Genomic DNA, 21,766 nt, shown 5'->3' with positions numbered 1-21,766 from the left:
GTCCAACGCTCTCCTGCCGCTGCCCCGTTGCAAGAGCAGCAGTATTACAGGCGTCTCGACAGCCTGAGCTTAAGAGGCCCTTAGCTGCTGTGCAGCAGACTAGTGCCCTCTGACACACATTTCTCCATTTACGTCACTGCCCAAGGCTCCCTGGGATGGGATGGGATCATCTGGGACGTCGTGGTACCCCAAGCGGGACAGGCACAGCAAACGTGTCCTGCCGTGGCCACCGAGGAGGTCCTGGCCCTTGGATGCAGTACTGCCACAGCACTGCTCCGGTGCCAGAATCCCAGGGGAGATTCAGGGAAAAGAAAAAAAACACCCAAACAAAAAACCTTTGTGGCTTCTCAAGGCTTTGAAGTGGGTCCTGGACAAGTGGCTCTCACTTGGAGAACAAGAGAGAGATCCTCTTGCAGGGTCAGCCAGCGGTGGGAGGCAATCTCTCTCTGGGAGTCACCCAGCAACACTGCTCTTCCAGGCATTTTCTTTGGAGATAGAGTCTTGGCTGTCCCCCCCTTTGCCCCCCTCCTTATAATCCTATTGAGGCCATCTGCATTTTGCAGATGGCAGGAGCTTGTCTCCAACACCAGCGCCAGGGCTGACTATCTCCAGCCTCACATCTTGCAGGCAACACCAGTTGCCAGCAGACACTCATTTCCATCCGCAGTAATCTTGGCAATATCTAAATAAAGAGAGCTGCTGGTGAGAGCTCCAGAGGAAGCCATCAGAGAGCAGATAAGCAGGGACTCTGTTGCCGATGCGTAATGCCAGGTTTCAAGCAACGGGGTGGGAGGGAGATTAGGATCATTGTGTTATCTACTGTTATCTAATTCAAGAAAATAACCATGTGCATGGCACATATTATCAAATGCACAGAACTCCTCTGAAAATTATATTAAGCCAGGAACTTCACAGTTCCAGCTGCCACTTCATCTTTAATTCACTTCCCCACCCCCACGCACTCCTGGATTGCTGAAATCTCGGAGCAGTGGGTGGCCGGGCTGCCGTATGTGCTCCATAAAGCTAGGTGACTTACAGGGGGAATATAAGAGCCTTTAATTCTCCAGTACTATGCTGGGTTTTTTTTCTCTGTTTAAACAATGTTATTTTAACAACATCTTTTTGCTTTGTTTTGTTGGGTTTTTTTTGTTGTTGTTGTCGGTTTTTTTCACGTTGCCCACAGAAGGGAGGGAGGCCAGGCATGGCTGTGTGATGTGGGTTTTGGAACGCACTGGTGTTACTGGTCTTGTGCTGGGGATGGGCATGGAGTGGGTGCTCTGCAGCACAGGGAGACAGTCCTGGCTCTGGCACATTTATCATTTCAAGAACAGGGGAGAAAAATGGACCGTGGGAGTAGAGACAAAGTGACTTGCTCATGGTCATGCAGGGGGTGGGTGACAGTGGCAGGGAGGGAACCCAGGCGTGCTGGCTTCCAGCACCCAGTTGCTGCACTCCACCATCTCGCCTCCCTGTCTGATGCACAGCATGTGCCGATTTTAATCTCCCACTTGTGACCCAGCAGGGAAGGATTTTTCAACGGCAGGGGAATGGATGTGGTGTTTAAGCATCTTCTCTAGTGACATTTTCAGCCTGACGTAGCCAAGATATAACACTGAAGCTAGACCACCTCTGTGGGAACCTATAAAAATGCCTGCACAGCACAGTTTCTCAGAAAAAGAAAAAAAAAAAAAGATGAAATTTTTAATGGCAGAGATGTTTCTCTTCATTGTCACTAGAGACTGAAGCTTTAGTTTTGGAAACTACTGTTTAACTGGAGATGTAAATTTAAGGTTTATATCCAGCATGCTGGGGAAGAGAAGCCTCCTTATGGGAATTGACTGCTAAAGGCATGGCATCGCACCACTGAACAACGGAGCTTACCATTATGTTTATTCAAGGCTCATTTTGTTTAGATGGAGCTGCTGGAATACTACTACCTTGAAATCACCAAGAACGGAGCTGATGGAGGCAGGACATCAGTTCCCGGTACATGGCTCAGGCACACCCTATTGCCAGCCTCAGCCTGTTCTGTACAATGGTCCCGAAGGGTCAGGCAGGAGCAGGGCGCATTCATGCCTGATGCGAATGAAGCACAGCGGCAGACAGTTCCTACCCCACAGCACTTACACCCTGACTGATACAACCTATCTGCTTCCCCGGACACAGGCCAGGTGAGCTTCACAGTTTCTTGGTGGATCCAGGCTGAATGGGTGCAGTGGTGGGTCCTGGCACTGCCCCACTGAGGGCATGGGCATGAAGATGGCACAACCGACTGGAAACTGCATCCAGGGCAGCTTTGCCAGTGATCCAGGGGCCTTCGCTCAGTTCTCAGCCACTGCTCGGTAGATTCCCAAGGGTAAACAATCCTTTCCACATCTGTTTGCTCTGAGTCTATGGGGTGAAGTAGCTGGGAGTGGGGCTGGAGCTGGGGTTTCCCACCTTTTCTAGGATTAAGTGCCCCATAAAGCTTTTAGTGCTTAACTCGCTATGCACAGAGATCTTCCCATCACATGTAAAATATGCCTATGAGCATTTACGTGCAGAAAAAGAAACACCCTCGCAGACATGGACAAACATGAACGGGTGCCCATGCCAGGTATTCATCTTTCTCCACCGTGAGGTGAAGCTCAAACCTCTGCTCAAGACTGGCACACATGGCCAAGGGTGCTCATGGCATGTGCCACCCTCACCAGAGACCCCCACCCCAGCCAAATCACCTGCCTGAGCCCGATGGCCACAATGTGCCACATGGTGAAAGCCCTGGCATGCACAGAAGCAGCAAAAGGACCCTGTGACAAAGAGCACCGGGGTCCCTCTCTCACCGGTTGCCTCCATCGGGGTGGGACAGTCAGATCCTCCACTCAGGGTTCATGTCTGAGCCACAGGAGCAACACTCGGGCAGCGCCTTCAGGATCTCTTCTGTGATCTTCCTCCAGAGATGGCCAACATGGAAATTTCCAGTTACTCAGCTGATGCACAAACTGCCGCTGCCACAGCAGCTGCGTGCTCGTCCTCGCTGTAGGCTGCTGCAAGGACATCAGATTTGGGCTCAGATTCCCCCACTGAGTTTTGGGCAGTTGCTTGTGCCAGTTTAAGGTCACAGTCCTCATTTTCAATGCAGTTCATGACTCAAACTCTCGCTTACATCAAAGAGTGAATTTTGATCTGTGAACAACCATGACAGCCACGCTCCTTTGTGACAAGGCAGCTCACAAAGCCAAGAAGGGAAGGTGACACAGCTGGGGACAGAGAGCTCTCTGTTGAAGGGACCTGGAAATCTTCCCAAAGCAGTGAGGTGATCCAAATGGCTAACTGCAAGTAGGAAGGCTGCGAAGCCTTTCTCTTGGAAAATGCGAGTGTTACCCAGGACTGGCACTCCTCACTTCAACGGATACACAAAAGGGATTCACACACCCCACACCCCCCCGAAACAGTCACAGCCATGGACCTGAAGGATGGGAAAGAAAAGGAAATAGTCATCAATTGCTCCAGGGAGTCCCCCAGGGACATGGCCGTGTCTGGTTAGACATGGAGCTTTGCCAGCTACATTAGGTGCCCTGGATCTGCAAGGATCATCGCTGTGGGGAGAGAGGCACCGTCCATATGAAACTGGAAAACGAAGCAGCGCAAACGCCTCCCTCCCAGTTGGGTCAGCACCGAGCGCCCGCAGCACTGCAAGAGGCGGCTCTTTTGATGTCAGCCATCCTGTTTTCTTTCTCTTTTCCAGCTAAACATCTAAATGGAAATTAATGTTGACTCTCAGAGAGAATATTTTCACTTCAAAAAGGTCCAAAAGGTTTATTTCAAACGTTTCGTGTTTCTGTGTTTTTGAAGGAGGACAGAGGTGGGGATCAACTCCTTACTGTGAATGGTTCTGATGTCAAAAACCTGGCAGCTTCTGGAGGGAGGGAAGGGTCCGCTACAGACCCCCTGAGCACCCCTCCTTGATTCCAACCCCCAGCCTGCTCCGTGCCCCCACTCCCAGCTCCCTCGCCCCCTCCAGACTCTCTGGCCAGGGTACGCACACCGTGGCAAGGCACAGCTAAAGTCCGGCAGCAAGAGACAAGAACAGGGTTGTTGTACATCACCGCAGCACAAAGGGGGGATGAGTGGAGGCACAGTTCTGGGGGAATGATAGAGTAGCTAAACAGGGGGATGGATCTGGCACACCTGGGACATGGCAAAGCAATGAAACCAGGGAGCATAATTAAAGCTAAATTACCCACGGTTTTATTTATTATTTGTGGACTGCGACAGACACAAATAATAAAAAATGCAGCCTTTCAGCCAAAGCGCTTTCTGACCAGAATAATGGCTTTTTTTTTTTTTTTTTTTTTTTTCTCCCTCTCTTGGACTATTTACAAGTGATGAATAAAATCCAGGAAGCCCAGCTTGCAGCATGACACAGAGCAGCTCTGGGAGAGAGGAACCATTCCAAGGGCCACAGTAATATCTTACAGCGCTGAATTTCACAGATGGGGCAAAAAAAATATCAGCATCGTTTCCCCACTTCTTTCTTCTCCCTCCCTCCCCAGGCACAAACAAGTTACATGCATCTCTTTGGGGTCACCTGTGTTGATCCATATTCTTAATCACTCAGCAGTGCTGGAAACGTCAGAGTTTGCACCGAACACGTGGGGCAGGAGCATTCAAATTTGCTATCAACTACCTGCTTTGCTTTTCAAATACAGACCCAGCAAGCGATGTGAAAACAACCGTTAACGCCTAATACCTATTGGGATGTGTAATAATGGAGAAAAAGAACAGTTTTTACAAAAAAAAAAGAAGGGGAAGGAAGAAAAAAGTAAGTCAAAGCTATTGAAGGCTTTACCTCTTGAAAATTGTCCAAACCATGACAAAAAGAAGATAGAACAGAGTGGGTGTTTGTTCTTGCTAAGTAATCATCACTACATTATGCTAGGTTTTATGATTAATTGCAAGACGATGCTTCTGTACATGAATTCTTTCTAGTCTTTGTTCAGTTATGGATTTTTGGATGTGAGGAGAGGAAATCAACCTTCCTTCCCTTCCCTGCCTTGTAGAGCACAATTATGAGGGTATTTCTGCGTGGAAGAAGAAACATAAAACAATCACAGCAAAACGGTGCTGTGGGAGGAATGGTTTGCACTGGCTGTAACGGGCAGTGGCTCCTGACTGCTGCATTAACGTCTAATCACTCTGGCCGTTTTGTTTTGTGATGCTGCTGTGGGACAGGTTCCCTTGTCATCATTCCATGCCATCTAGGGTGAGCCTGGAAATCGGCCTGGGGCTGGAGAGCATGCCCGCATCTTCTTCCCCACCTCAGTCTCCAAGACACCAGCAAGCTCAGTATCTCCCCATGCCCTGGGTCCAACCTTGTTGTGGTCCTTCGAAGTTTGCCACAAAGGAATAACTGGTTTTCTCCTGCCCAAGCACATCACCGAGGGAGAGGGGAAATCCTTGCTAGAAGTTCTTATTTAGTTGTCATCTTGTCCTGCCCTAATTCTCATATTGGTAGACGGGAAACTAGAGGATGGAAGCTGAATGAAAACATTACGACTAAAGCTATGAAATTAAAGACCTAGAAGTGTCGTTATGTTCAGCCTGGCTGGAGGTTGGCCCAGGGGTGCCTGCAGTCCCAAAGGACTCCATCCTACAGAGCGTTTGCAGGGAAATATATAAGATCAGGGCTAGGATCCCGCAGGGATTCTTCCTCTTTGGTGATTTCCAAAGCCCAGTGAGTGACAAGATCCCCTGGGGCTTGATCTCAAAATTATCATGCCTAATTTTGCTGCAAAAAAATGATTATTGCAATTTCTCCATGAAGGTTTTTAGGAATTCAGTTCTGAAGTCTGCAATTTTGACAGAATCTCAGCACTCCTTCTTTTCCTGATGGTTTCTAGCTTTCTTGGTCAAAGAGAAAAGATTAAAAAAATATCTATTTGCATAAGGTTTCTAAGGTGTATATATCTCCAACTCAATGCACAATTTTAAATGCCATTTCCAAACTTCAGCTGAAATACATCAGACTGCTGGATTTTTTTATATTTTGGGTTGTTAACATGTTGGCTTGCACTCTGACACCTTGCATGGTACTTTTTCTTGGGGGAGAAAACAAACTAGTCATTCCCAGGGCAAAACTGTCAGCAGGAAAGGCACAGCTGAGGGTGGGGGTGGCTTGAAACATCGGGGTTAAAAGGTGAAAAAAGGGAATAAGGAAACAGAAAATTAGATGTACAAGGGGAAGGAGGAACACAGCACACCACCCTGAATGGGTATGGCCCTGTTAACCCTTATCAATAATTTATGCCCGAGAACATGGATTTTCTATTATTCTGATGAGACCAGCTCTGTGGCAAATATGTTGTTTGGCACCTACAATTAATCTAGCCTTAAAATATACTAACATACCTTTTTTATTCTTTTTAGAGGCAGACCCTCTGCATTTCCTCCCCTCCTCTCATACTGTTGAAGCATCTCAGAGTGATGCTTCATTTTCAGGTAATCACACCTGAGAGACAACCTGGAGAAAGCCATGAGTGCTCCTGGCATGGTGAGAGGTCCAGCCTGCTCTAGGATCGCCCCCGTTAGCTCTTCCCCCTCCTAATGGGAATACTCATTTAAAAAGAAAAGGCCTCCGTTCCTTTCCAGGGGAACTCGGTTGGCACAAGAGGTGCCCAGCGCAAAGAGGCAGCAAAGCTCCTGCCTGCCGGTTCCTGCAGCACGTGGAGAACCTCAACAGCTGCCATGGGGACACCATTTCCCACCTCTGTCCTAACCCGCCCAACCATCTGCCTGCACAAAGCATTCAGCTGGCCCACAGGACCAGACGGTTATGGTTTTCACTCTCCTGGATCCACTCTCCACGTGCAAGGAACTACCAGCGCAGGGCATTGACTCCAGGCTCTCCTCCGGGAGCTCACAAGCTTTACCTCATCTGGCCTTGCTGATCAAGCTGTTTGCACCCCTCCTGCCACCTCCCATAAATCGAACAATTTCCCCCATCTCTTCCCATGACTTTTCCCTCTTCCTTCAGCCAGAAAGGGAATGTGGGGAATATGGGGAACTGAAGACAACCAGGCTGCCAGTGGTCAGGGAACTGTGAGGGCTGATGCAGTCTTCAACAGATTCTCCAGTGTGGCATTGATGTAGGAAGACACTAAATATTGTTCAGTCTGGAGAACAGGGTGGGCTGAGATCGTGAGCTATTTCCTAATCCACAACATTCACCTGGCAGGCAAAAGAAAGCTTGAAAATAAGCAGACACGCTAGACTATGTCAAGGTTGCTTGATGATGGCAATTTACATCAATAGCTTGGCAAATCATTTTCCCTGGGAAATTAGAGGGTTCTTGTGCCAGAAGGTGAATGGAATAGTAAAAGCCTTCTGTCAGGGCTACAGCACAGGGGAGAACGGAGGAAATGCCACATGCCCTGTCCCTCCTGTGTTGGTCCTGCTGTAAGACTCGCTCGGCACAGGCAGGTGGCCACCATGGCTTGCCAACCAGTGCAGCACCTGGGTGTGCTCGCTTGGTCACTGTGGTACTGGACATGATGGAGAAATGGCACAAATCGGGGATGGTCCCAAAAGACCCAAGGAAGGAGAACAGCGAGGTAAACCAATGCATTGCAACCTGTTAGCAGGGCCTGAAATGACAAACTTCACCTGCAACACGGAGTAGTGCAACTGCTCCACCGCAGGGGCACACACCGCATGCCTGGGACCTGCAAGCACCAAACCTCCCACCGAGCTGGAGGAGACCTGCAACTACAATGCAACACTGCTACTCAGCTCTGGCAGCAGCAATCGAGAAAAGCTGGGGGAGCTGCATCAGCCAGCTTATGCATCTGGAGGGGCTGGAGCACCGGGATCTGCGAGGCTACTCTTTGAAATCCCAGCCATGCACTCTTTGCATGAAAATGAATCATCACTGAGAACTCATTGCCAGCTTCAAAAGTCTCATTTTGGTTTGGTTTTCTGTCAAGACTGTAACCACTTGAATTTATGCAGATTATGCACTCCTGCCAGGTGTTTATTTTATACGCCTTTCTTCCCCCCTGCTACACTGTGAAAGAAAAATTGGGTAATATTTGCTAATGAGGCAACTGTGATATTTCTGGGCCCCTTTAACTTACCAGGAATAAAATATATTTTTAAAAAATTGCTGACCCTTTAAACCTCAACAGTTAGTTTATCTCGGGGATATGTTTCTTAGTCAGCAAAAGGTCTTTCCTGAAGGAGTTATTTGTAATTCATTAGTACTGGCGTAATAGCCACACTCCTAAATAATTCCTGTGCTTATAAAATACCATCTGGTATCATGCGCTAAGGGCCAGATGCCCTGTTGGTGTAAATCAGGATAGCTCCATTGACTTGAATGGGTTCTGGTGGCTTTACATCCAACTGCCACGCTGGCCCAGGAGTTCCTCTCAAAGGTCTCGTGTACCCTGTTTTATGGGAGCTCTTGCATCGCCGCTTCGCACGCGGTACCGTCGCCTGCACTGCCTGGGAAAAATTGCTGCTCGTTGCAAAAGCACGAGGCTCAGTCCTGGCTGCAAGGGGGGCAAGGCAGGCCCAGGGTGTGCGCAGCGCTCACAACCTGTATTTGTACAAGAGCAAGCGGCACGTCCTCTGTGCCGGTTCATAAAACCTATCAGGAAATTGTGAGTGTAAGAGGGGGTAAGAAAAAGGTCCAATTTTGAAGCCACTCTAACTTGAGCTTAAGCTTTTTACTGAAATAGACAGCAGAGATGGATTTACATATGTTAAAGTAGATCTGCTGGGGTTATATTCAACTTCTTTTTCCCCACCCCTTTCTTTTTAAAAAAAAAAGAAAAAAAAAAAGGACAGGCAAGAGAGAGAGATTACAGGATACAGCCAATGAGAAAATTCACAGTTCATGCAAATCAATCCAAATTAAAAGCAATTCATACTCACAAATCCTGCCTACAAAATTTGAAAACCACTTAAAAGCCTCTTGGATTTTATAAAGGATGGATCCAGGCAGGCAGAAAGATGGACCTGGAACAGCCACCAACAGATCTGGATCTGGGACCGGCTTCTTCGGTCGCCCCAGGCAGCGTCAGACCACCCCAGCAGACTTCGCAGGAATCAGGTGCCTCCAACCACCTCCCAGCCCCAGCCTTGTGCACCAGCTGCTTTCGGGATGGTGAAAACAGCCCTTGTGGCTCTGGGGTTTCTCCATTTCTGCTGGAGATTCTGTGGAATCGGGCTCCAGGTAAAGCAACCTCCGCTCCTTTCAGACAGGGATGGCTTTTCAACAAGCCAGAGCGACATTACATTAGGGCTTTTGCCTGTAACTTAAACCCCAATGACAAAAAGAGCTTGGTGCCCTGGAAACTCAGCAAGGACGACAGAGGAGGGAGTCAGCATTTTGCAGAACTAGATCCTTTTTACTTTCCTGGTTGGGTGGTTGGGTTTTTTTCTTTTTCCAGGTATTCAATAGCCCCAACCCCAATCTGTTTAACGTGCCTTCAATCCTCCTCCAGCAACAAAGCAACACAAAAGTTTTAGGCAATTTGTGCACTGCAGTACAGAGGCCACCAAGCCCCTGCACCCCCCCACCCCCCCCAAATACAGAAGTGCAAATCACATGCATCATCATGGCAAAACAAAGGTTTCAAAATAAATAATTTCATTTAGGATTTCTAGACTGGATCCAGTCCCGGAAAACACAAATCCACCCCCAGCTCGCAACTCTCAGCCAAGAGTCCCGCTCACGGCAGCAGCTTTAAGGGCTTCTGTAGCTGTACATTTTCCTTCCCTTCCCTCCCCGTGGGGCCGATAGCAGCTCCTGGGGTTTTGGTTCCTGTTGGGTCTCCTGTCCCCAGCAGCCCCTCAAGGGACAGCCTGCTTCATCCAGGAGTAATCATCACCGCATCGCTCCCTGTATTGCTTTCTCAGTTCACAGCAGTGCTGAAAGGCTCCCAACATCACAGCTTTTATACCTATTTTTGTTAAAGCATTTTCTCCTTCAGTCCTGTGACTATTTGAAAAATTTCAGACTCTGAAAACGGACGGGATGAACTTAAGCCCCCTGCAAACTGTTTTCTAAAACAGAGTGCTGAGCTGGCCTGGTTTGCAGCTTGTAAAAGTCTTGGCTGTCTCCTGCTGCCCAGCTCCAGCCTTGAACAGCCCCGTTCCCGATTCCTGCCTGTGCCATGCCCGTGAGCAAGGGCATCTCCCACCGATGGGCAGAGACAGGCAGCTCATGGGTTCAGAAGGCACCTGAAGATGGGGCAGGGCCCCAGGAGATGTTTTGGAGAAGGGAGATGACAATACAGAGGAAAGGAGGAAGCACACGGATGAAACGCTCTGAACTTCTGCAGCACCAAGCTCAAGTGAATTCTGACCCTAATTAATAATTGTTAATGGAAATACAAACAACCTTAGAGTGGGAATGGGACAGAAAGAAGGCAAGGAGAGAGCATAAGAGTGAAGCAAGGGAAGAAAAATAAAGACCCTTTCAAATGCTGTTGTCATTTGCAATAAAGCCTTGCAAACCCCAGCCGTTTATCTGGGGCTCGCTCTTTCTCCTCTGTCTTTCTCTGCAGCCTTTCAAGATGCTGATATTTGCGAAAGGTGCAGTGTAACCACTGGATAAGGGAGAAGAATGAATCCATCACGGCTGCCCCCCTCTCCTCGCTCGGTGTCTGACAGCTTCAAGTCATAAAACTTGGGGAACGCAGAGCTTTCCCTTTGAGACAGGCAGCCTGGAGACGCGGTCAATATAGCTTTGTATCCCATTGCTATTAAGACAAGCTTATCAGCAGGGTGCCAGGAGTGCGGAGCACACAGGTTGACAGAAAAATCAAAGTTTCATTCTCTTTGCAATTCATATCGGGGCTACTCTTGCCTCCTGGCTGGACCAGGCTCCCACCCTGGCTTTTATGCACACTGTGCATGGTCTGCCTAGGCAGCTCGCCCTGCTTTTTGCAAGGGCAGCTTCTCTTAGGCTTAGCCCTGTCCCACACAAACCCCATCCCTCCACACTTCCACCCAAGATCATTTTGTGCAGAGGTAAAAAGATCCGTTTGCCACTGAGACGGGAAAACCAAAGGCACAGATGAGCCTCTCTGGAAGCAACAGGTAAGGACTCCAGGGGGTCATTTTGTCTTTGACACCCAAGATAAAAGCCTGACGTAAGGTAGAGCAGTTGAAAACCCGAGTTACACAAAATGGCTCACGTCTTGTGTCGACCCACAAGACTGCTTGGGCTCCAGGCCAGTGGGATCACCTCCTGGGAGAGTAGAAGGGATGGGATCTGGGCTCCATACCACAGCTGAGAGCTCCTGGAGGGGCTGCGGGAGGGTAGTTCTCACCTTTCTGCTCTTCTCCTTACCAAGGTAACTCATGAGTCAGCAGTAGTAAAACCTCTGGAAAGACCAGATTTGCTTTCCTTTGCCTCTATCCCCCAAGTAGAGGTGGGGGTGGGGTGGGTAGGTACCAAATAAGTACCACATGAAACGCTTGGAGTTGACCATTAGGAGACAACCCTTTTGGGAGAGAAACATCTTCCTAAGACCTTAGCTGACTCCCTAGTCCTTTGCGAGGTATGTCCCCGAGCACACGGCTGCCTAGAGCAGCACAGGGCCAGGCAGAGGCATCATGAAGTTAAGCGGCACCAGCAGAAGAGCAAGTCAGAGCGGAGAACACTGAAGGATCCTGCAGAGCTCGGACCATGAAGCAGAGGCAACAATCATATGCTGCTGCTTCCTGAACAATACCGCCAAATGCTCTGACAGCATCAGACCATCAAACAGCAGAAAGAGGACAGTCGCACGAAGCTCTGGCTGTCCCCACCTCCATCTCCCTCTACTTCAAAGAACTTTCTATAATAGATTTCAGATTGCTCATAGCGTAACTCCCTGTGTACAAATGCAGCTAACAATGCAGCACTCCACCAAAAGGCTTATTACAAGTTTTGTTCCAGTAATTAAGAGGCTTTTACAGTAACAATGTGAACAGAAATAGGCATGAGCAAAAATACTCTGTTTTTATGTCCCGTCTAGCTTCATTTATGGCCTTACATAAGATTCTGTGGCTTCTTCGAGCATTTTCTTTGTTATCCTACAAGAACTGGTGTCAGGCAGTGAGGACCAGGGCCCCTTGCTGTCACCCAGACCTGTGCAATTCAGATGCGGCTTCTGGGAAGCTGGTGGAGTTGCAAAAGGACAGAAACGGCCCAAGTAAGAGGTGCATATGTTTGCAAAATTTATTTCTCTACCTCTCTTGTTTCTTGCTTTTCTGTATTTTATATAAACATTTTGGAATGACAGACAAAAATGGAAACTACAAATGGAAGGGTAAAGTTTTGCATGCAGCTTTTGGACGATAATGAATCTCATCTGGTTTCCTATTCTTTTCAATATAATTCCTGGCAAGTGCAGAGACCTTAATTTTCCCTGCACACAGCTTAAAATGTCTCAGCTCCTGGTTGAAATGTCAGGGCTCCATTACGTCCATAATCCAATATAAATCCTGAGGGCAACCCCATGCATCTTGCTTGCAGTGTTGTAGAGGGATGAGCTGCAAAGGCAGTCCCCCACCTTGGGAGCTGTGGCTCTGCACTGTCTGAGAGGGAGCAGACTCACTGCATCAAGAGATGGAACCTCACAGTGAAAAAACTGTCCTCAGCATTGTGCAAAGCTCAGGTGCCAGAACAAGTGAACACAAGCTCTCTCAAACAATCTCAAGTGATCTTGTTTTGGAGAAGCATCACACATTCTGCTTGGAAAAGAGGGGAAAAAAAAGAAAATATAATGCAGCATTTTTATAAATGAGATTTTCACAAAGATGTATTATTCATTATGCGATAATTAGCATTTATGGACACTGTTTCAGGAAGCCTGAGCATGCAGAGTTGCAGCTGCACAGTCCCATGCAGCCAGCATTGCTCAGCCTGGCCACAACACAAAGCTGATGTCAGGGGTGTGCAAAGTGGAGCCAGAGGTTGGGGTGAAAATGGCTGGGTTCTTTGCTTCCCTACACTATTGCCATTGATTTTTTTTCAGCAAGCTCTTCTTTGCAGGGCTGGAAACACCATGGCACACTAGCACTGGTTCCTCCCTGCTGTCACAGTTTAAAATCAGTGGTCAGGGTCTGGCCCTTCACATCTCAGCAGTCAATAGCTGGCATTTTCTAACATATTCCCTTTCTCAGCTCTCAGGCTGCCTATCGCTATATATAGACCTAGTCTTCTCCCTCCAGGCTCTGCAGTCTTAAGTGCTTCATTAACAAAGGCATTTTATGCTCCTGAAGGATGCCTGGCAGACCCTTGGAGCCCAGGGCAGAGCCTTGACCCCTTCCCAGCTTGCTGAGCTGCAGGGACCCCCAGGGATGAGGCAAGAGCAATGGGGGCTCCATCACCCCATTGCACCCCAGAGCTGGGGGTTCTGTCCCCACGGACATGGTCCCACAGGAGGGAGCAGCTCCTAGCTCCTTGTCCAGCCCCAGGCTGGATATAGGCTCTGCTCAGGGGCAGAGGCTGGAGGACTTGCTCCATGCTGGTGCTGCACTGGTTTATGTCAGGATCTGGCCAGCTGAGTCTGGGCAGGGGCAAAGTGAGCAGGCAGCCCTTTGGGGGAGACCAACCCTGCTCTCACCCAGCTGGGGGAATGCATTTGAGCACAGAGTGATTTGAGATCACAGTGGCTTCAACAAGAGGTGGGAGGGAAAGCAAAAAGAACAACCAAAACCCTCCTAAATCCCAAACCAAGTGAAAAAAACCCCAAACCAAACAAAAACAAGAAACCAAAACCCCAAACCACCAAGCCTGAACAACCACACAAGCCCCCAGACAAACCAAAAAGAGCCTTGATGAAGGTGTCCAGACAGCCTGAGAAGTCTGGGATCAAGCCCCAGCTCTCCAGCAATCAAGACCTTTGCTCTGCATGTCCAGGCAGGCTGCACAGACCACAGTTTCACTTAGGTCTGTCCTAACTGGAAATCTGGGTGTCAACACTCTGGACTAGCTTTGCTTTATAAAAGTAAGAGGTTGAAACACATGATCCTCACTAAGTAGGAAAAAATATCGAAGCAGAAATAAGACCTAAACTTTGCATTGCATACATACATTTCATACAGACTGAGTTTTGCACATCAGAGTGTCACCCCCAGCCTTTTATGAAATTGCCTTTCTTTTTAGCGATGTGCTGAATCAATGGGGCCACTTCCCTTTCATATTTCTGTAATTAGCCCATTTAAATCCTTCAGCAGCTCTTTGGAAAGATGTTGATTATTTACAGTATGTGCAATTCAGATGTCACTGGATTATTAACCTTGGCTGTGTAGTCTTAAGTGTCTGGATTACTGGATGTGAGTTTGTTTCCTCCGCTTCAGGCTAGAAAAATACAGGAGAGGAAAAAAGAAAAAAAAAAAAAAAAAAGGGCAACATAAACAGGTTAGAAAAGCCAGTGCTCTACCACCACCTTGCAACCAGAAAATATAAGGATACAAGGAAGGGAAGGTTTAGCAGCAGGAGCTATGCCATGCCAGGAGTTTGGAAATTGGGAGCTCCAGCCCCAAAGCCACCCCTGGTGCGAGGTGCTCTGGAAGACCAGCACAGAAGAACACGAAAACAGGACTCTGCTTTCAACAAGGGAAATGCAGAGATAGAAGTTGAGGGCAGAACCCTGAAGCAGCCTCAGAAGACCATGGGCACCACATGCTGGGCACCACATGCTGCTATTTCTCATGCACACATCCAACCAGGAGCTGATTTCCAGCCCTGCCTCTGCCCCACTGTGGGAGTTTGGGAAAGCATCCTCTGCTCTCCTGTTCTCCATCTCTTCGCAAACAGGAGACTGGGATGTGCTCAGACATAATGCTGAAGAGGCGACAGAAATATCCGCTGCTCCGGAGGCAGCTCTGTTCTGAAACACAGCTGCTAAAATGGCACCGTCAGCCACAGGATGTGAAACAGATCATCCGCCCAGCTGTTCTCTTCTACACCACGGACAGAAGCATGTCCCTCCGTGCTCCAAAGGGCATTAGAGAGGCTAAAGACCATTCCTTCCACTAGACCTGGACAGAGCCCGCTTGACTTCCTCAGGATGGAAGGATTTCACGTCCCTTTTGCGGTCATCTGAGCTGCTTACTCTTACTGAAGAGAGGCAAGAACGACAGCTAAGGGGTGCTCCAGGCTTCTGGGAGAGAGCAGTGGAGGGAGCACAGCCATTGCCATCACGTTTCAGGGCAGTGATCAAAGGATTTCCACAGGCCACACATGCGGCCAAGGGCTGGGTCTGTCTCTGAACCAGTACTGGGAAAGGGTGGTACAAAGTACTGCCCTGCAGGTCCTGAGCACCACCGGCTGATGGGTTTGCTGTGCACAGAGGCAGAGGCAGGCACCAGCAAGTGCTTATTTGTAAGTGTTAATACAAATATAAATATTAGACTGACTTGAAAGTGTGCAGTTCTCACTGCACTTGAAATGTCAAAAAACACTCTGTGCCATCTCAGAAATATTTCGCTTTGACTTTGATCCTTTTTAGAAAGCTGCTTTTACAACAAAATTGAAGGAAATGTTGAAGTGGAAAGCTGTTTTGCATGAAGCCTCCCCAAGGTTTTCAACTCTGCATGGGCTTTTCTGTTTATTTTTGGGTTATTTTGCAGAAATAATTTTGCAAAACTAACTCAAATAAGCAAGCATGCTCTGCTGTTGCTGCTCTGTGGTTTCCACCGACAGTAATCCATCTTATCCCAGTTAGGAGCAACAGGAGAAACTCCTGTCACTACTGGGACAGGGGGACTGGGAATCTGTTGACAATTTCTGTGAGTCTCAGGAAAAACTCTTCAGCTCCAAACATGGCGAAGAAAATGCCATCAATGATTTTCCCCTGGTAATTAAGTCTGCAAAGGTTGACTTGCAAGGAATTAAAACACAGAAACATTTTAAATATCAGTGAATTCTGGCATCCTAAGTAATGTGACATTTATATGATAATTTGGCAATTCAATAAACAAGCAAGGATGCTTTTTCTTTTGAAACATGAAGGCACGGTACTTTCACAAAACTTCTTTCAGTGGTTTACAGGTTCACCTTCTGACTTGAGTGGAAAAATATTATTTGCAATGCGTGGGTAGGGGACACTTACACCAGCACAGAGTCACGACAGTTCAGCAGCATCTCACAGCACACCGCTGCTCGGCCATACAAATACCATCTAGTGGAGCTCCAAATGGAAACCCTGCATCTCACTGCCTAAACATTGGGATGCTTACTACTGACAGCTGAGGGAAAGAGCATGGGTCAGAGCTGCATGTGCAACCCAGCAGAGACACCTTCATTGCAGAATAAGCTCTACTTCCAGGATCTCTAGCTGAGCAAGCAGAGACCCAACAGAGGCACTGACAGGGTGCAGGTTATATGTGCACACAGGGAAGAGCCCCACAGCCCAGCCTGGCGTGCACCCCCCCACACACAGTACCACTCCTCCATAGGGTCAAGTTCAGTTATCACCTGGGCTCCTCCTGGAAATTCATACACTAGCTTAAACCTGGGATACCTGCAGGAAAAAAAGTCTTCCAGCACGTTGCACGGCTGGACAAGACCCCATAAAGAGGAGGTTTTGCCTGTGCTGGGAAAGGGCATTAGAAGAAGCGAAGGTCTCCCTTCAGCCAGGCTCCGACTGCATCACCCCTGCGACACCAAGCCCATCCTTCCTGTGCATCTCAGCAACTCCCTTCCTGTGCTGATGAATAATTTGGAGTGCCTCAGCCATTATTAAATAAAGATTCTTTTCCTTGCAGAAATAATTGAGTACTGGAGCTGAGAAATTGAGGTCATCCTGAGCTCTGCTCCCTCTGACAGTGCTGCTCCCACCAAGACGTCAGCTCTGCCTCGTGCCAGCTGAGCCGGTGGCTTGGCAGGGCTGGGCTTGTCGGTGCTTGTCCTCTCACCTTGGGGCTGCTGAGAGGGAACAGGGAAATTTCCAAGCTGGCACGAAGGCTGTGGTGACTTGAGGCTCTCCCAAAGGAGACGATGAGCGTAACTGAAGTTTATGATGGTCTTGGCTGCATCACCCAACTGGGAGTTGGCTGCTGCACACATCCAGCTCTGCAGATCCATCATTTCTTCCGTAATGGAAGGGAAATACAAAGCCCTTTTGGGTAGCAGTGTACAAGCTCTGCTACCAGGGAAAGAGTCATCAAAATCATTAAATGGTACAAAAGCTCTTCCTCACTAACGGAAACCTCACTCCTTTCTGAAGGCAGAACCCCCCCATCTGGCACAAGCCCCCCTTGTTGTCCTGGGGCCTGATTTTGCCAGCCACTGAGATGAGATCTGGGTAAGCTTGAATTGAAAGTTGCTAACAGCAATACATCCAGGAAAACTCTGGTTGCTGCAAGCCCTCACTGCTCCTGCTGGCTTCTTGTTATCACTGTGCCCTCAGCTGGGGGCTCTCAAGCACACACTGCAGAAGTTTTTGCTCCAGGTTGATTCCAAGTGGATGGAAAGTTACGGTTAAAATGTGTTCTACCATCTCTAGGCTTGATATCCACTGGGGTAGAAAAAAACAACAAGAAAAAACACTGGCAGAACAATTCCCCATTTTGCAGATCTGCACCGAGCTGGATCTAGCCCACCTTCAATCTAGCGACAGTTTCCCCCTTCTCTTCCTCCCCTGAGCTCAAGACATTTCTCAAAACCAGGAAGGAAACAGTCAGGGTATCACAGTTTTCTGTCTGTCTTCACATTCCTGTACACGCACTGATAAAGAAAATTCTCATTAACTGTTACATGAATAATGGCTTATCCCACGAGTAAAAATCCTATTCATATAGAATCCAGCCACATTGAAACCAATGCAGGTTTAGAGCAGTTACACTAACAACGCATACAATTCAGTATGGAATGAGATCCTTTCCGTAGGATTTTCCTGAGCCGGTTAGATGGCACCAGGAGAAAGAGCAGTCAGCAATTGTATGATGCGCCAGCCTGTACAGTCTGGAACCGACAGTGCAAACATTTACTCAAGGGAAGGGATGAATTCACTGTATCATGAGAAAAATGTGATAAATGCCAGCCCCCTGAAATAAAAGATCTCAAAATGAAGTCAGTGTGCCCTAAATCCTGAAGTCAAATACACAACAATGAAGACATTTGTAAAGACTTTCAGAGCCAAACTTTCCTCCTGGGGACTCTCTGTACTAATTAGGTACAATTAAAACTGCTTAAAGAGCGCCAATGCATTTGCCATGCACTGAGAATTGTCATCTCCTCATAAATACATAAAGTTGGACCCAGTGCTTATGACAGGGCAATGACCAACTCCATCAGGCTGAAGCGAGAACTTTCCTGAAGACCTTGACCGAGCATCCTGCAGAAACAAAGCTCTGCTCCATCACAAGTGATTCTCCCGTCTTCCATTCCCTGTTAATTGCTAAGGCTGAAGAACAAGATCTTTTTAAAGTCCCATCACTCCTCCTGAGCTTGATAGTTTGTGCCTGGGTGCCTGTTAGCTTATGCACAATACTTATAAAAAAAACAAAAACAAAACCCCAATCATAGGATGTATTTCTATTCCATGAAATAAAAACCTGAGTCTCAAATTTTGCAGTCTGTAACCTTTACAAAGCATATGCACAGAAACCTGAGATTTCTCAGGGCAAAAACCAGTTAGGTTTCCAGATGCCCATCTAGATATTTTTTAATTAAACTTCAATTTCTGTTCATGAACTCCCCATCATACAACAGGGACAGAAGGCAGCATCAGGGAGCAAGCTCATGGCTGCTCAGCACAGAATTTTGGGAGCCTTCCTTGGCAAATTCTCCAAAAGCTCAGCACGCGCATTTGTTAATTTAAGTAAGATAATCCATAATTAGAAGTAAAGCCCAAACAGGAAAGGCCTGATATGTTTGGTTTTTTTTTTTTAACTTTCACCATAGTGCACGTCTACAGCAAAATAGTTTTGTTTAGCTGGAATGAAAAGGAGTCTCATGTAATGTGACCTTGTGGATAAAGGAAAGAAAAAATAATAAAAAAATCGTTACGTGTACATGCATGGGGAAAGTGTCCTCCTCCCCCAAGAGGAAAAAGCAAAACAAAACCGGGATTGTTCTGGGGCTTGTTTGAACTTCTGAAAATTGATTTCAGCACTGAGGAGTCTGTGCTTGCTTCATTCACTGCCTCTGCCTGCCAACATGCAGCATTTTTGTCTCTGTTGATAAGGGAATTTTTAATTATTGTAATTATCATTTGAAAATTGGGTTCCTGCCACAGACAATTGAAATTAGATTCTGTTACTTTTTATCTTTGTTAATGTCTTTTAATCTGAGGTTTCATTTCCTATCAGCAATAAAATATGTGTATGCATGCATGCATGTGCTTGGTTTAAGTACACGCAAAGAGACCTGTGCCTCATAAAAGATATGTGAGTGTATTACATATGCTAGGCAGACTTTACAGCAGAAAGGAGTGTTATGATCAGCTAGTTCAATCTATTATGAAACAAGGGCCACGTCATTTCACCCTGTAATTTCTGCATCAAGTAATGTCCCTTGGAACAGACATCCAGCCCTGACAAGGAGAGTTTATGCAGTGGAGCATACCCTCATTTGACCTGTGGGCAGGATTCCTAATTTAGGATTTACACACAGCTTGGAGGGTACACACACAGCCCACAGGTGAAGAAGGGGTGGAAAAAGTTTATAGTCCTGTTATGGTCAGACTTTGCTCCTTTTCTACTGGAACTGCTGACAAAGCTGCCACACAGCTTTGAAACTAAGATTTTTATTTCCCCCGCCCCTCCCCCCAGGAACAGGACTGAGACCTCAGGAACTCATTTGAGACGGACTGCTGTTACACACCTGATCATAGGTGAGAACCAGCCGTCTGAGCTGCACAAACCTCAGTGACCTTGGCATGGAAGTAGGGACAGCAATCGCGATGCTGCTGACACCTCCCTGCATAAACCAGTCCTTCTTTCCACATTGTTTTTCAGCTAAAAATCTACCACTCCTGGCAGACTTCTGAATCCAGGAGACGGAGGTCTGCACCCAGATCTCCATCCCATCTCTGTACGCCTACCGCAGTCAGCCGCTTTGGCTGGGCACAAACCCCCCTAACAGCATCACCCACAGCTTGCAGGCAAACCCACCTGGTCTCCGAACTGCTGAATGCAGCCAGGAAAGAAAAAAAAAAACCAAAACAAAACAAAACAGTAGCTTAAGATTTTTTTTCCTCCTTTTCCCTCTCCTACTGCTCCTGTTCCTCCAAGCCTTTCAGCCCACCTGGCTCCCACAGCCATCCCTCAGACCTGGTGTATTCACCGCTATTTATTGCGGAGCGCGGCGAGACCCAGCAGCTGCAGGGCGGGTGGTGGCAGCTGTGCGCTGCCCTGCCTCATCCCTGTGGGACACGGCTTGGGCACAGCTGGCAAAGGGCTCCTGCCCCCCGGGAAGGACGGTGGCCTGACTCCTCCTGAGCACGTATGGGTTCCCCCGTCTCAGCGCACAAACCCCAAGGCTGGACCAAGCCAGCAGGAACCGCAGGTGTTTATCTCCGTCCTGGGGGCACTGGGGGAACCGCTCCCAAGCCCAGCTGTCTCCTTGTGCTTTGTTGCTGCTCCACGGGACGTCTCCTTCCAGCTACTCGCCCCCTGGCCAGCTCTGCTTCCCACCACCCCCAGCCCAGGTCACTCCGGCAGGGTTTCAGCCAGGACTCGGCTGAGGAAGCTAGGAGAGTAATACCAAAAATCTTAGATGAAGAAGTCATCCTTCCCTTCCAACCCTCACCCCTCTCCTTCAGAGATTTATGATACCTGTCCTGTTTTCTCCTTCCCTGAAGCCCCACAAAGGTCAGCTCTGTGAAATACATCGAACAGGCAGAGCCTGAAGCCAAGAGGGGTGCCGAGACTGAATCCCCGAGGTAACACCACAACCTCGCAGCCAGTCTTTGAGCTTACAGACGTCAACCAGGTTCTAAAATGTCTTGATTACCTCTAATGCACTTGATTTCATTCCTTTTATTAAAGGCAGATGGTAGGGAGACTTTGCTACTATTTCTGAGCCTCTTTACCAACCCACCATCACTTTTCTGTTTCAGGTAGGATGGTGTCCTGGTGCAGAAAGGTCTTCTAAGATGACAGCAAGTGGGTTTAAAAGGTAAGAAATAAGCTTTAGAACAACAGTACTTATTCCACAGGTGCACGTTATTCTGCTTTATAGGAACTGTTCAAATCCAAGGAAGGTAGTTAATTTTTTTTTCCTTATTTTAAATCTAAGAGAAGAAGCTGAAGAGTTTTATTTGTTACATGCCATATTATGAACTTCATTCAAAGCAACCCTGCGCTCTTAGAAGTGGTGAAATAAACCTTCTTGGTTTAATCTGACTGCTTGGGAAAGGAAATAATCAGATCCTGCCTTTTGCACAGACAGAGTTTTAATTACCTCTGAAACTTGCCTGGTCCCATATGAGCAGCTTTTCAAAAGCAATCTATTAACAAACAATAACCCCGCTGCTTGCTGCCTGGTACAAAGCAGATGCTATCTCTGCCTTCGTGCACGCCTTGTCTCTCCTCTGCCCGCCCCCCCCCCCATCCTGCCGCAACACGGATCAATTAATAAACTCCTCGGCTGACGAGGAGCGGGTGTGGGGAGCCGACTGCCAGAGCCACCTGGGTGGCCAAGGCCAATGGTGGGAGCAGGACATGGATTGCCAGAAGGAATGCATGCCAGGGCTGTGAGCTCAGCTCCGAGGTTCGATTCCCACGTATAATTTTCAGCAGAAGAAAAAAAAAAATATATCGAACTGACAGGGGA

The 21,766-nt window shown here is 47.9% G+C and overlaps 1 long non-coding RNA gene across 3 annotated transcripts in view; it reads right to left on the bottom strand.

Annotated features, from left to right (window-relative positions):
• LOC114015327 (uncharacterized) overlaps nucleotides 1–21,766 on the bottom strand; it is a 385,606-nt gene that overhangs the window by 14,317 nt on the left and 349,523 nt on the right. The window lies entirely within an intron of this gene.

This window comes from Falco cherrug, chromosome 3 (genome assembly GCF_023634085.1).
Source record: "Falco cherrug isolate bFalChe1 chromosome 3, bFalChe1.pri, whole genome shotgun sequence".
Classification (NCBI taxonomy): Eukaryota; Metazoa; Chordata; class Aves; order Falconiformes; family Falconidae; genus Falco; species Falco cherrug.
This window is presented reverse-complemented; position numbering and strand designations above follow the sequence as displayed.